Here is a 15098-nt window from a genome sequence, read left to right as displayed (position 1 = left end):
GTTGGGCAACAGGCAATGTTCTTATTCTCTACCCAGCATGGAGCAGGTTGCAGGAAATTAGGTCAGCCTCTCAGCAGCTCAAGTCAGACCTTTATAGTAAGACTTCATTATTTAGTTTGCAAGTGAATTTTAAAAACAGACTCACCCATAGTCAAGTCTAAGTATAAACAGACTTTCTGAGTCACATATAAATGAGTTATTCATCATCTGTCGTTTGCAATAGCCCATACCCCTGGTTCCCTGCCATTAATTCAAAACATCACAAAATTCGCCTCAGAATACTGATTTGAAAGCAAGGTTCTAGGACCTTGCTTTTAAAAGAACATGACGGATGAAGGCAGTGGCCAAGAGAGAACAAGAAAAAAAAAGATAATGTGTAGAGGACAGATTCTGGCTAGTGGTCTATCTCATATGAAAGGTTCATATATGAGATCATGTGATCAGTGAGTGTTCCTTCCAAACATCCAGAAATCCATGCTACATCATTTCACGAGAAGGTAGTGAGCTTGAAATCACACAGCTGCCCAGCTTGATCCAATGAGATGTTAACCGCTCTGGCAAAATTTTCTAATCCACAGCTCTTGTTTCCAACTGGTCTCATTGGGTGGCCCACATGATATATGCAGAGACTAAAAAGGGGGCTGTTTAAAGTAGGACACCCTGAAGGGTTATTTTACAATGCCACATGTTGTAGAGATTAACTCAAGATATTGTTCTTTGGGTGTTACTTTAAATTAGACATGTGTTTTTAAAAATTTATTCATATTTATTGAGTTCCAGGCATACAGCCCTAGAAAACAGCTGGGAAATGGAAATGAGGGTATTCTGTCCCACGCCTCGCTTGCCTTTTCAACTTTCTCTTCTGCTATGCTATTGCCTTTAAAGAACTATTCCTGGGGCACCTGGATGGCTCAGTTGCTTGAGCACCCGACTCTTGGTTTCAGCTCAGGTCATGATTTCAGGGTCATGATCTCGAGCCCTGTGTTGGCCTCCATGTTCAGCAGGGAGTCTGCTCAGGATTCTCTCTCTCTCTCTCTCTCCCTCTTCCCCTCCCCCTGCTCACTCACTCACTCTCTTTCTCTCTTTCAAGTAAATAAATAAATCTTTAAAAAAGAAAGAAGCTTTTATTCCAGCCCAAATAGTTTCTTTGGCACCCACCAAGCTCATGTTGCCTGCCTCAAAGATTTTGCTCAGGCCATTATATTTACTTGCAGTGGATATCCCGGTTGCTTATAACCTTTCATCAGTAGCCTCTCCATCAATGGAACTTAGCTCAAAAAGGGATGATATGTGCGTGGCTTCTTTGTCAACTAGACCGTAAACCCCCTTGAGAGGAGAAATTGCCTCTTACGTATCACCCCCATAAAACCTAGCACAGCGCTTGGCACTTTGTACATGAAATACTTGTGGACTGAATGAACTCGTTAATCAGTATCGGCTTTAAGATGCTTACCATGACATGAACATTCCTGAGAATCTAACTTTAGCAGATGCATATATTCAAAATGCAGCTCTCACTGTCTGAAAAGGGCTAAACAACAGGGACCTGCACTGTTACCACTATCTGATTTCAGTATAAATACCTGGATCAGAAACTGTCATTTCCTGGAGTGAAGGTGGTCAGAGGGTACCAACTTCCAATCATTAGATGACAAGAGTTCTGTGGGTGTAATGTACAATCTGGTAATGACAGTTAAGAATACTGTATTGCATATTTGAAAGTTGCTAAGAGAATAGATCTTAAAACTTCTCACCGTGGGGCACCTGGGTGGCTCAGTGGGTTAAGCCTCTGCCTTCAGCTCAGGTCATGATCTCAGAGTCCTGGGATCGAGCCCCACATCGGTCTCTCTGCTTGGCAGGGAGCCTGCCTCCCCCTCTTTCTCTGCCTGCCTCTCTGTCTACTTGTGATCTCTCTCTCCTTGTCAAATAAATAAATAAAGTCTTAAAAAAAAAAAAACTTCTCACCGTACACACACACACACACACACTCCTATGTGAGATGTGATGTGTTACCTAACCTTATTGTGGTAATCATTTTACAATATGTACATTTATCAAATCATTACATCATACTCCTTAAACTCACACAATGTTATATGTCAATTATATCTCAATTATATCTCAATAAAGCTGGGGAAAATAGTTATTTCCTGAAACACAGAAGAACTACTACACTCAGATATACAATAAGGCTATTTTTTAAGATTTTGTTTATTTATTTGAGAGAAAGAAAGAGAGCAGGAGCAGGGGGAGGGGCAGAGGGAGAGGAAGAAGCAGACGCCCTGCTGAGCTGGGAACCCAATGTGGGGCTCGATCCCAGGACCCTGAGATCATGACCTGAGCTAAAGGCAGCTGTTTAATCGAATGAGCCACCCAGCTGCCCCTATTAGGCTATTTAGATTTTTATTACTAGAGCCATTGAGATGTGCCATCTACCCCAAAGGTTATTCAGTCAACACAAAAGAAATGAAAAACATTAACCATATTTTCAGCAATTAAGATAACATGATCACAATTCACAGCCCTCTTTAGTTTGTTGTCAAATACAACAAAATTCGTATTATATAAACTCCTGTTTCATTGACATAATGTGATTGGAAATAATAATGACAAGGGCCTAAAACAGAATACAGACCCTGCTAACACCTGAAAAGCATTTTTTCAACCAAAGACATTCTCAAGAAGATTTCTACCAACATGATCTTAGATTAAAAAAAAAAAAAAAGAGCCCCCTTTTACACGATCACGCTGAGCTAGTACCCGCGCCTGGAATCGGGTTGCAACCCCTGCCGCGCCTGCCGCCTGCCACTGCCTCTGGACCATGGACCCCCGCAAAGTGAGCGAGCTTCGGGCTTTCGTGAAAATGTGTAAGCAGGATCCGAGCGTTCTGCACACCGAGGAAATGCGTTTCCTGCGGGAGTGGGTAGAGAGCATGGGGGGTAAAATACCACCTGCCACTCATAAAACTAAATCAGAAGACAGTATCAAGGAAGAAAAACCAGATAGTAAGAAGGCGGAGGAAAACATAAAGACAGATGAACCATCAAGTGAGGAGAGTGATCTAGAAATTGACAATGAAGGTGTGATTGAACCAGATACCGATGCCCCTCAAGAAATGGGAGATGAAAATGCAGAGATAACCGAGGAAATGATGGATCAGGCAAATGATAAAAAAAGTGGCTGCCATTGATGCCCTAAATGATGGTGAACTACAGAAAGCCATTGACTTGTTCACAGATGCCATCAAACTAAATCCTCGCTTGGCCATTCTGTATGCCAAGAGAGCCAGTGTCTTCATCAAATTACAGAAGCCAAATGCTGCCATTCGAGACTGTGACAGAGCTATTGAAATAAATCCTGATTCAGCTCAGCCTTATAAGTGGCGCGGGAAAGCACATAGACTTCTGGGCCATTGGGAAGAAGCAGCACATGATCTTGCCCTTGCTTGCAAACTGGATTATGATGAAGATGCTAGTGCGATGCTGAAAGAAGTTCAACTGAGGGCCCAGAAAATTGCTGAACATCGGAGAAAATACGAGTGAAAACGTGAAGAGCGAGAGATCAAAGAAAGAATAGAAAGAGTTAAGAAGGCTCGGGAAGAACACGAGAGAGCCCAGAGGGAGGAAGAAGCCAGACGACAATCAGGAGCTCAGTATGGCTCTTTCCCAGGTGGCTTTCCTGGGGGAATGCCCGGTAATTTTCGTGGAGGAATGCCTGGAATGGCAGGGGGGATGCCTGGGATGGCAGGAATGCCTGGGCTCAATGAAATTCTTAGTGATCCGGAAGTTCTTGCAGCCATGCAGGATCCGGAAGTTATGGTGGCCTTCCAGGATGTGGCCCAGAACCCAGCGAATATGTCAAAATATCAGAGCAACCCAAAGGTTATGAATCTCCTCAGTAAATTGTCAGCCAAATTTGGAGGTCAAGCATAATGCCCTTCTGACAAATAAAGCCCTTGCTGAAGGAAAAGCAACTTCGATCACCTAATGGATGTCGCAATAATACAAACCAGTGTACCTCCGACCTTCTCATGAAGAAAGCTGGGGTGCTGTGAAGAGAATGCCTACCCCTCTGCTCCCCATGCAACTGAAACATTCTACAATGGTTTGCCATTAGGGTATTCATTCAGATAATGTTTTCCTACTAGGAACTACAAACTTTAAACACTTTTTAAACCTTAAAAATATTTAAAAACATATTAAAAGGGTGTGTTAGTCCCTACATTTTTCTTTACTAATCATTTCAGTTTTTTTCCTTTGGATTAATTGGGCAAGGAAGATATTTCAGTGTGGAAGATTCATTGCTCAGTTATAACGAGTGAAATAAAGGTTTATTAGTAGGAGGCAAATAATACATTAAAATAGAAAAAAGAAAGAAAGAAAGAAAGAAAGAAAGAAAATGGTAAAATCCAGAAAAGCAATGGTACCTATTAAACACTTGGGGTGTGGGGGAAGGGCTAACTCCCAGGGTAAGGTGATATGAAAGAAAAAAGAGTCTCAAATAAAATAAAGCCTAATCCCAGCTTTTAGAATCTGAATGTTTTACTTCCAGTTTATGTGCTATCTATCCAAGAATCCAGAGTCAAAACAAGGTTATCACACTGATTCTCTAAGGCAAAGAGCAAGAAGTCTTCAGCACAGACCTGGTATGGTTCCCTGATGACCTAGAAGCTGGGAATGCACCATCCTCACACCAAGATCATGGTGCCCAGCTAGTCTAAGAATTGAGGCCATGCTATGGGAAAGAAATGAAGACTAATGAATGTGGTTTGTCCTTTGGTACTATTGTTTTGTTTTGTTTTGGGGGAGGGCGGGTAGATCTTTGTTTTACTTCCCACATCTGGTTTGGTTATGTTCCAATTAAGGAGACCATCTTTAATTGCTATATCCCATCTCATTCTGGAGTCTTGACATAAAAATTGTGGGGTTTTTTTCCCCTTCTTCCAAAAATGAGTGTCAACAAAAGTTTCAATTCATTTTGTAGATATTAAGGGTTACTTATTATGGTTTGAGAGCAGATTTAATTCTGACAGAAGTAATCTTTTCAGGGTCCTGATGCTGGGCTGGAAAGACTATTACTTAACAAAAAATAATACTATAAACCAGCTTTTGGTGACCAACACAGAACAACAAAATCACTTTAGGCTATTATTTCTCGGTTGGATATTTTAGGTGCAAGTCAGAAAACATATTGAAAATATAAAAGAATGCCTTTGGGAGGTGAGCCATGCATTTATGTGTAGTCCTCACTATATATCAAACTCCAAACACATTAGAGTTTGTAAATAATAATAGAAGTAAATTTATTTTAAGGCCATGGCTACATTAAGTTTCCTTTGACGAATAGCACAGGTAAATCACTACAGGTCTGTCAGTGAGATTACTACAACAGCGGTAGAGTGGAAAGAATATAGAACTGTCAGAAAACCAAAGGACAAGTGATATTGGTCATGTGACCTTGGACAAGCATGGGATCTCTCTAGATCTGAGCTTTTGCATCTATAAAATAGGGATAGTAGCTGCTATTCTCTACTCCCACACTGCTGGTGGAACTAAACAAACAGAAACTTCTCAAAGCGTAACTGTGGGGCCATATTGAAGAATTTTTACATCTTCATTTGTGTTTTTTGACTGAGTAATCCTGAAATTTTGAGAATTCACCCTGATGAAAGAATCTGAAACGTACCCAAATATTTATGTACCAGAATGTTAATCACAGCATGAGCTCTAACTGGAAAAGTCAGCAACAATCTAAACAGATGATCTAGTCCAAACAAATTACTCTATATCCATACAATGGAAACTATGCAGCCATAAAATTGAGGTTTTAGAAAAATACTTAATGAACTAGAATGTTCATAATAAGTGAATAGTGGGAAAAGTGGGTTTCAAAGGAGTACATAATGTAATGCAAACTGTAATACAGACACACATGCAAAGAAAAAAGACTAGAGGGAAACACACCAAGATACTAACCACTGAACCCTTGTTATTGTTGGATGAAATTACAGATGACTTTTATGATATTTATATAGTCTCTGCATTTTGAAGTTTTCTTTAAAAAAATGCATTGCATTCATAATCAGAAAAAAGAATTTAAGTACTATTTCCTCTCTACCGCCATTTTGGAAAGGATATGCTTGTGAAAGTATATTTGCAAACTCTAAAATAATATTACAAGAGTAAGATCATATGATCATTGTTTGAGAGGTCCAAGTCCTCACTGCTATAGACAAAAATGAAATAATTCAGGTTTGGAGGAGAGACCCTCAAAAAAGACATTTCTGGAAAGAACTTAGCCGAGACAGATCAGTTCTGTTGGTCTTGACTGACTTTGCCACACTCAGAATGTGCTTCTTATGTTTTCTTCTCTTTTTAAACACAGTACCTGCTAAAATGCATCAAAAGCTGTTGAATAGTCCTTGAAGTTATTTTAGCTGGATAACATCCTGGTCTTGCAAGGTGAAAAAAGCTGTACCACTGCATTGCCCAGTTACACAGCTAGAATGTCCACACACTCGAAGGAGTCCAGTCAAAGAGTTCGACAACTCTCTGTCATACAACTAAGTATGACAAATGAGGACACAGTGCATTTATCTGTCTCTCATCACTGACAAGTCTCCCAGTCTGTAAGACAAAACTGGAATTTATAAACTGCTAAAGAAGAGAACATTGGAGGGGTGGCTGACCGGCTCAGGCAGTCATGGGACTCTTGATCTCAGGGTCATGAGTTTGGGCCCTACGTTGGGCATACAGCTTATTAAAAAGAAATAAAATATACATCCAGGGAGACATTCTAAATCTGAGACATCAGTAAATTTTTTGTATATGGCTACGTGCTTGGCCTCTCCATTCCCTCCCCCATCCTGGGTGATAAGAAAATTGACCCAAATTTCCATCCATGGCTCTTTTTATTTTTTTATTTTATGCATAAAATCCAAGTTTCTTCAGAGCACAGTTAGGGTGCTTAACCATGCCTAACACACTCCAAATGCAAAAATCCAACAACTCCGTGATCAGCTCTGTAACATCTAAATGGAAATTCCAAAAATCAGTGATATTGAGAGGTCAATCAGTCCAATGATCAACTGAGAAAGTTGGTGAGTGAAAAAAAAGAAGAATGCAATCCTTATTAGAACCGTCATTATTTTCTAAATCATCTGTCACCACCTTGCTTCATTTAAAGACTCTTCAGTTTTTCGTAGTTTAAACTGTTTAAAAAGATTGGCGTCATCACCGCCTTTTAGGAGGATTTTCCTATACAATCCCCTAGCACTGAATATAAAGGTAGGGAGAAAACAGGACAACTCCACTAAGAGAAAGTGGTGTAAAAGGAGAACAAAAGTCCCATGATGCTTCTCCGCCAGTGTTTATGGCCACATAGCTGAGAGAGAGAAAATAAACACAACTTTTACGAGCACAGTAGCTGACTTTGAGGTACGTGGTAATCTGACCCTCGTATGATAGAAAATCAGGTCAGGTCCTCGAGGAGAAATCAGATATCCTGATGGCAGCTAGCAGGGAATGATCGCCTCTTCTAGTTAACAGATGCTATTAAATAATTTTTCACTCACTCAAGCTCAACAATGTTCACTTGAACTTTCAACAACCTATTAATATGAGTTGAAAGCAAAATACTGATGTTAACTGTGCAACCACAGCCAGATTCTGAGAAATGTGAAACTACCCTGGCAAGTGACCAACCACACGGGGCCACAGGAAAGATCGAAGCCTACGGGCAACATCTTCTTGCTTTCAGCCCCACACACTGAATAGATTACAACAATAACAACCTTCCCCGTTTGAATACTGCCTTTTAAAAACTGAAAAAGACCAATCCGGGTGGATGTTTGCCTTGCCACCCTGTTTAGCTTTTCTGATTCAATCTTCCATTTGATAACAAGGAAAAATTACATAATGCGATTCCCCTGTGGGAAAAGATTAGTTGTTTTTCCAGGAAATTGTGAATGAGATCTGTCCAAAGATCAGAAAAACAGTCAGAGAGACCATGAAAACAACCCAAAGTGTTGGCGCGGGAATGTGTTGCAACTTCTATCATCACAGACGGTCAATGCTGAAATGAAGTTATTTCCAACAATGCAAGGTCCTGGCCATCAAGGCATCACCCTGAACTGTAGCACGGATTCTGAGATTTATCCCAAAGAAAGAATATCAGCTTTCCAGCTTTGTGTATCTCAACTTGATCTAAACCGCTGGGCTTCTAAACAGCCCCGACTGTTTAGGAAAACTCGGCAATGTTACTTGTTTTTTAAAGTCATTAACCAATTTGCAATCACTTGAGAACCTTTCTGCCCTGAGATATTTCAAGAAAGACAAGTTTGTTAATCATTTGGTCATGCTGCAATTCAATATCAGCAGCGGAATCAACCCTTAAGCCCCTTCAAATTCTAAAATACCTTCCTGAATCCCTCACTGTATTGCAAAGAGCTTTTCCTGTTCTCACTGTGCACCAACAATCCCCATCAATATTAGAAGCACAAGCACCATTTGTCGCTGACACTCATCTAGAGACACAGACAGACATGCTCCACTGGAGGACCGATTTCCAGAGACAAGAGATGCTTTAAATGAGAAAAACAACCTACCCTGCGAGCTCTAATTGCCTGTGTGCTGTGCACGATCTGAAAGGGGGAGAGGGAGGAAGGGGCTGGGGGGAGGCGGGAAAAGGATTTTAATCTATAGAGTTAAAATTAATATGTGTGGCATTTATTTTCAAACCTAAATCCTTTCTGTTAAATTTAATTTACCTCATTGTTAATGAATTAGCAGATGCATTTAACAAGCAACAAATCATCTACTAATTAGATACTAAGGAAAACTCCTCAGCTGCTTGTTTTCATGTGGATCAGCAGGTAGGATTCACCACCCAAAGCCTCAGGGCAGTGAAACTGTACTTCCTGTGGGGGTCACTTGGCTGCTTGGATCCTCAGAGAGTAAAGTGAAGAACTAAATTCTTTTTTTCCTCCCTCAAGGGGCAGGGACAGTGTTTGCTGCAAACCACAAAGCAGCACAAGACCTTTACATCAAAGGGCAAGGAGATCACCCAGCACCAAAAAGAAAAAACAAAAAACAAAAACAACCCCCCCCCACAAAAAAAAACCCACCAAAAAAAAAAACCCAAAAAGCAAAACAAAACAAAAAACCCAAAAAGCCAAACCAAACCAAACCAAACAAACAAAAAACCCACTCCAAAAACTAAACAAACAAAAAACCCAGACTGTAGAAACTGTTTGCCACTGCTTATTGAGGCAGTAGGAAAAGAAACATCACAAGTCCTTAGCTGAGGCTTCTAGAGATCAGCCACTTTTCAACGTAAAGTCTGAAACTAGGCTGGAAAGTCTGGCGATGCTTTAGAACCGTCTTCACAAGAGGCCAGAGGCCCTCTCCGCACTCCCCACTCCTGCCCAGACCCCTCCTCCTTTATCCCTTTCTCCCAGGCAGAGGGATGTAGCCAGAGGCAGACCTTCTTCCTGTGGAATGTATGGCCAATTATGTGTGAGTCCTTAAAGCACTCTGGGCTCCTTTCCTCTGGGGGCCAAGGCTTCAAATGAGGGCCCCTTCCCCTACCATGAGTCCAGCGATAACAATCTTACAATCCATTCTCTTTCCTCTATAAACACAACCCAATGACCCGCTTCCTTTTGTAACTGGTGCCAGACTCCGAGTTGATTTCATCTGCTACCTTTCCTAATCCCTAGCTTGACCTGGGTAACAACCATTTAAATCGGGACCCGGACTGAAATTGTTTCTAGGTGCTACTGCGCCAAACAGCCCTTACATCCTGCTTGGATTTGCCTACTTTTGCTCCGGAAGGGCCCCGGACCCTGGGTGTGCTCTTTAGAAACGACTGGTCAGATGCACCATCTCCCACCCCCCACCACCCCCCCAAAATGAAAGACAAGTAATTTTGCTTGATTTCCCTTTAAAATGGCCACCAGATATTTTAAACAGCTCTTCATGGCTTGGCTGCTGTTGGAATTAAGAAGCTGTTGCCCCTGGTGTATTTAGCCAGCGACCTATGTGTGCCCTCCAACTCTGCTCCCAAGGTAAGCAAAGGTACAGACCAAGTCTTTGCCTATGGAGATTCTAAACTCTGGCTCTGCCACTAACTTACCATGTGACCTTGGGCAAGTAGTGTAGGCAGGAAGGGAACTATGTAGAGGACAGGGCTGACATGGGAAGACGCCCTCCTCAGAGGCAGAAAAGCATGGCAGAGGAGGGCCTCTCCAACCCCTTGAGAGCCTAATTTCTAATATGACTCCTAGTAGCTCACAGAACTCCAAATAGATTTACCCACAGCTACTCCCACTTGCCCTGCTCCCCACGACCTAAGATCATATCCTTCTGCTAAAACAGATCCCTACATCAGGCAAAGTGTCTCAAACTGAACCATCATTTACTTAAAGATAGGTCCTGGGGCGCCCAGGTGGCTCAGTTGATGAAGCCTCCGACTCTTGATTTCAGCTCGGTTCATGATCTCAGGGTCATGAGATCGAGCCTCGAGTCAGGCTCTGCACTCAATGCGGGGTATGCTTGAGTGTCTTTGCCCCGCCCCCTCCCTCCCCCTCTGCCCTTCATTCTCTCCCCCACAACCAAAATAAATAAATAAATAAATAAAATATTAAACAAAAAAAGAGAGATTCTGAACTTTAATTTACCCCAAATGCCTTCACAATCTGTTTCACATAAGTTCAGAAATATATGTGTATGTCTACAAACATACATATATGTATGTGTATCTGTATGTGGTTTGTATGTACACACACACATCTATGAATATGTGTATTATAGCCCTTCCCTATGCACCTTTTAAACAAATTTCAAAACCTGCAAAAGGTTAAGAATACCATCATTCTGCCTGTGCCTTTACTCTCGGACTTTCTATACTTACAGATCCTGCTTGTATTGCCTTCCAATACAATTACAGCAGAAGACTATGAAGGTATTTACTTAGAAATACCACCATTCTGGAATCAGCAAAGTAGCTGTACAACCTTCCCTACCCTCCAGGTCTGTGAGGATGTATGGAGCCCAACTAGCATGGTCAAATCAGAACACGAGGTTCTGTAGTCAGCATTGATTGAAATGAGGTTCTAGGGGGTGCCTGAGTGGCTCAGTGGGTTAAAGCCTCTGCCTTCGGCTCAGGTCATGATCCCAGGGTCCTGGGATGGAGCCCCACATTGGGCTCTCTGCTCGGCAGGGAGCCTGCTTCCTTCTCTCTCTCAGCCTGCCTCTCTGTCTACTTGTGATCTCTGTCTGTCAAATAAATAAATAAAATCTTAAAAAAAAATAAATGAGGTTCTAATACCAGGTGGTCATAACTGCCATGATGCCATTAGATGGAATGGTACAGAGCACCCAGGTGGCACAGTCAGTTACGGGTCTGCCTTCAGCTCAGGTCATGATCCCAGAGTCCTGGGATCCAGCCTCACATTGGGCTACCAGCCCAGCGGGGAGTCTGCTTCTCCCTCTCCCTCTGCCTCTGTGTGTGCTCTCTCTCTCTAGCTCCCACTGTCCCTCAAATAACTAAAATTTTTTTCTAAGATTTTATTTATTTATTTGACAGACAGAGACCACAAGTAGGCAGAGAGGCAGGCAGAGAGAGAGGAGGAAGCAGGCTCCCTGCCAAGCAGAGAGCCCGATGTGGGGCTCGATCCCAGGACCCTGAGATCATGACCTGAGCCGAAGGCAGAGGCTTTAACCCACTGAGCCACCCAGGCGCCTCAATAACTAAAATTTTTAAAATAAATAAATAACTAGACTCGGACATGTGCTACATACAGGATACATATGTACTGAAAGGACATGGAATGGGGCACAGAAACGTAAAGCCGGGTTTTGTAAGATAGAAGGAATTTAACTTGAAGGCCAAGAGTATGAAAGAGAGGGCAATTAAGCTGAAGAAACCTTTAAGCAACTATAGTAGGATTGAAATTAAAAGCAGATTGGGTATGTTCTGGAATCTAGACACTCAAATTCTGAACCCTATCAAGTCCACTTGTAAGGTACTGATGACCTATATTCTTCTGGCACTACTCCGCTCCTCTCTTACTTGTATTCAATTTTAGCTTTCCTTACTGAATTCCATTTGTCCCAAAGAAATGTTCCAACACCGCAACCATAATACACTAACGACTTCAGATACAGGCTGCTCGAGTTGTTAAATCCCTGTTAAATGATTAACAGGAGGATGTCTTCTACTCTCTGGCACTGTGTCAAAGATATATTAAATGGTCTTTTAAATTTTTAAATTATTTAGTTCCTGAGATTACATTATACAACCCTTATGTAATAATTAACCTGTGGCTTTCACCAGTGATTAGTGAGCCTTTATTATGGTAATGATGGCTCAATCATGGATGAAGTTTATTTAGCCTCTAGAGCAGAGCTCGCTGAGATCCCGGAGTCAAGAAAAGTTTCCACGGTGCTCATCTAAAGGACTAGAGAGAGAGAGAGAGAGAGAGACGCGAAACAGAACTATCAGTTTCACTAGCGAAGAAAGTACACAGCCTCTAACTTCATTTACCGATTGCCGCAAGAAGTTTTCATTTTGGTGCATTAAGAATACCCTGTTATGATTGCCTGGCAATTTTCTATAGCAAGTTGTCTTCACTTCCCCGAGTCACATTCCTCTAGACTGCAACAAGCCCCAGGGCCTTGGAAAGATTAAAACTATGGCAAGAAAAAGGCACAGCTAGCTCACTTGTCAGAAGTCTCCTTAGCCAGGCATCAAAGCCAAGGGCAGCTTTGGGTGGTGATGGGAATGGGCGGATGGGATGGGTGATGGGAACTTGGTGCCCTGCACGCACAAGAGTCGTCCTAGTGCTGCCCATACATTCTCTTACCTAATGCTCCTGGCCACCCTTTAAGGTTGTTACTCACTTGGAAGCCCAGCCAACATTCAACATAAACTACGATCCAAGAAAATTTCCCTTGAAAGTACGGCAGGGAGGCCCTGTTCATAGCGCACGTCGAATGAGGGAAGGCACAGATCAAAGTCAAAATTTCCTTCCCCCCTAAATAGGGTGCTTTCTGGGTTTTTAGTTTTATTCTCAAGACATCGGCCTGCCACTCTACTGTACATTAGTCTACCGTCAAAAAGGAAACAGACATTTTAGTTAGAAATATTTCTCCTTTGTCTACCAAGATGACATTATTGCAGCACTAAATATTTTACCCTTGTAAACATGTCATGTGACATCATTTCAAAGCTTCCCCTTCCCCGAGACGTTCGCCTCCACATCACCTATCACTTTGGAAAGCTTGTTTCTGGGGATTCTGGAAATACCTACCCCAATGTAACAATTCACTGTGCGCTGGGTTATTTGTCAAAGACTCATTACATGTTGTTTCCTGAATAGTCCCTCTTTGTGAGCGAAAGAACATTCCTCTCTTATATTAACAGGCTCACAAATTCTATGGAGAAACATTATTTGGGTTTCCCTTAGAGACAACCAAGGGTTCAGAAGGTAGACAACATCCAGATTATGATCAAAGAAAAGTTGTCTCTAGCAGCAAAAATGTAGATCCCTCTCCCTCCAACCCAAACCTTCAGTCTGAGCTGAACACAGTGCTTTACCCAGAGTCCTGACAAGTTCTGTCACCTAGTTCTTGAGCCCCCAGGAGGTTAAAGCAGCAAGTCAGAGAGGGAGTGGTGTGCTCTGTGAGACTGGTATAGTCTGTCAAGAATTATAGAAAATCCCACAATCACCTTATTTGAAAAAGCAACTCTGTTAAGTTCAAGATATGTGTTTGTCGTTACGAAAGGCCAAAGGCTGAGAAGGAAAAGTAAGAACTTGGAGGGCTCTACACAGATAAGATCTCACAACTGCTGGTCACAGGCTTTGTTGGGTATGAATGCCATATGTCTCTGCACGCTTTGTTTTGTTACATGCTAACACCAGTATTCCATCACTGTGCTAGAAAATACCCTTAAGGCCCATATTTAGGGGCGCCTAGCTGGCCCAGTCAGTGGAAGGTGTGACTCCTGATCTTGGGGTCATGAATTCAAGCCCCCCATTGGGTGTAGAGAAGACTTAAAAATAAAATCTATTAAAATAAAAAAAAGCCTGGGGCGCCTGGGTGGCTCAGTGGGTTAAAGCCTCTGCCTTCGGCTCAGGTCATGATCCCAGGGTCCTGGGATCGAGCCCCACATCGGGCTCTCTGCTCAGCAGGGAGCCTGCTTCCTCCCCTCTCTCTCTGCCTGCCTCTCTGCCTACTTGTGATCTCTGTCAAATAAATAAAATCTTTTTTATAAAAGCCTATATTTAGGGGCGCCTGGGTGGCTCAGTGGGTTAAAGCCTCTGCCTTCAGCTCAGGTCATGATCCCAGGGTCCTGGGATCGAGCCCCGCATCGGGTTCTCTGCTCCACAGGGAGCCTGCTTCCTCATCTCCCTCTGCCTGCCTACTTGTGATCTCTGTCTGTCAAATAAATAAGTAAAATCTTAAAAAAAAAAAAGCCTATATTTAAAAATTGAGGTTTTGGTCATTTTAACAATCCATTTTAGAAAAAAAAAAAAAAAAAAAAAAAAAAAAAAAAGTAAGGAATAGGGAGGAATAAAAGGAAAATAACAGAAATTCTCTCCATTTTCCTCTTTAAATACCTTTGCATACTCCTTAAAACTCTAAAAGTTTACTGGGCTCTTACAATGTAAATATGGTGAACATATTGCAAGGATTAGATTACTCATTGACTCTGTGCATCAACCCTAAGAGATAGCGCTTTCCATCCCCATTCTTATGGATGAGAAAATGGAGGCTCACAGAACCTTGAGCTCATCAGAGATTAGAACTCAGGTTGGTCTGACCTCAGACTCGGAAATCTTAACCTCCGCCCTACAGAGCCTGCCCTGAAAAGTAAGTCAAGTATGTCCCAGAGAAACTACGCATATTCCAGTTGGCCCAAACGGACTTCATCCCCAAAGAGAAATGGTTGTATGCCAACCTACAAGTGAATGTGACTCTTTGTGACTGAATTTTCATTCCAGGCTTGATGTGACAAGCCAGGCAGAGCAACCAAACACGTGTGTGTGTACTGATGCAGCCCGAGGCAAGACTGGCCTATTATTAGAAGATACA

At 42.1% G+C, this 15098-nt stretch overlaps 1 protein-coding gene and 1 pseudogene across 2 annotated transcripts in view; one reads left to right on the top strand and one right to left on the bottom strand.

Moving 5' to 3' along the window:
* Positions 1 to 15098, bottom strand: part of GPC3 (glypican 3) — a 400650-nt gene that overhangs the window by 300217 nt on the left and 85335 nt on the right. The window lies entirely within an intron of this gene.
* LOC309855797 (hsc70-interacting protein pseudogene) lies at positions 2764 to 4223 on the top strand (annotated as a pseudogene). Its single transcript has one exon. The product of its transcript is annotated as a hsc70-interacting protein pseudogene (transcript).

The sequence above is a fragment of the Mustela nivalis genome (assembly GCF_964662115.1).
Source record: "Mustela nivalis genome assembly, chromosome: X".
Classification (NCBI taxonomy): domain Eukaryota; kingdom Metazoa; phylum Chordata; class Mammalia; order Carnivora; family Mustelidae; genus Mustela; species Mustela nivalis.
This window is presented reverse-complemented; position numbering and strand designations above follow the sequence as displayed.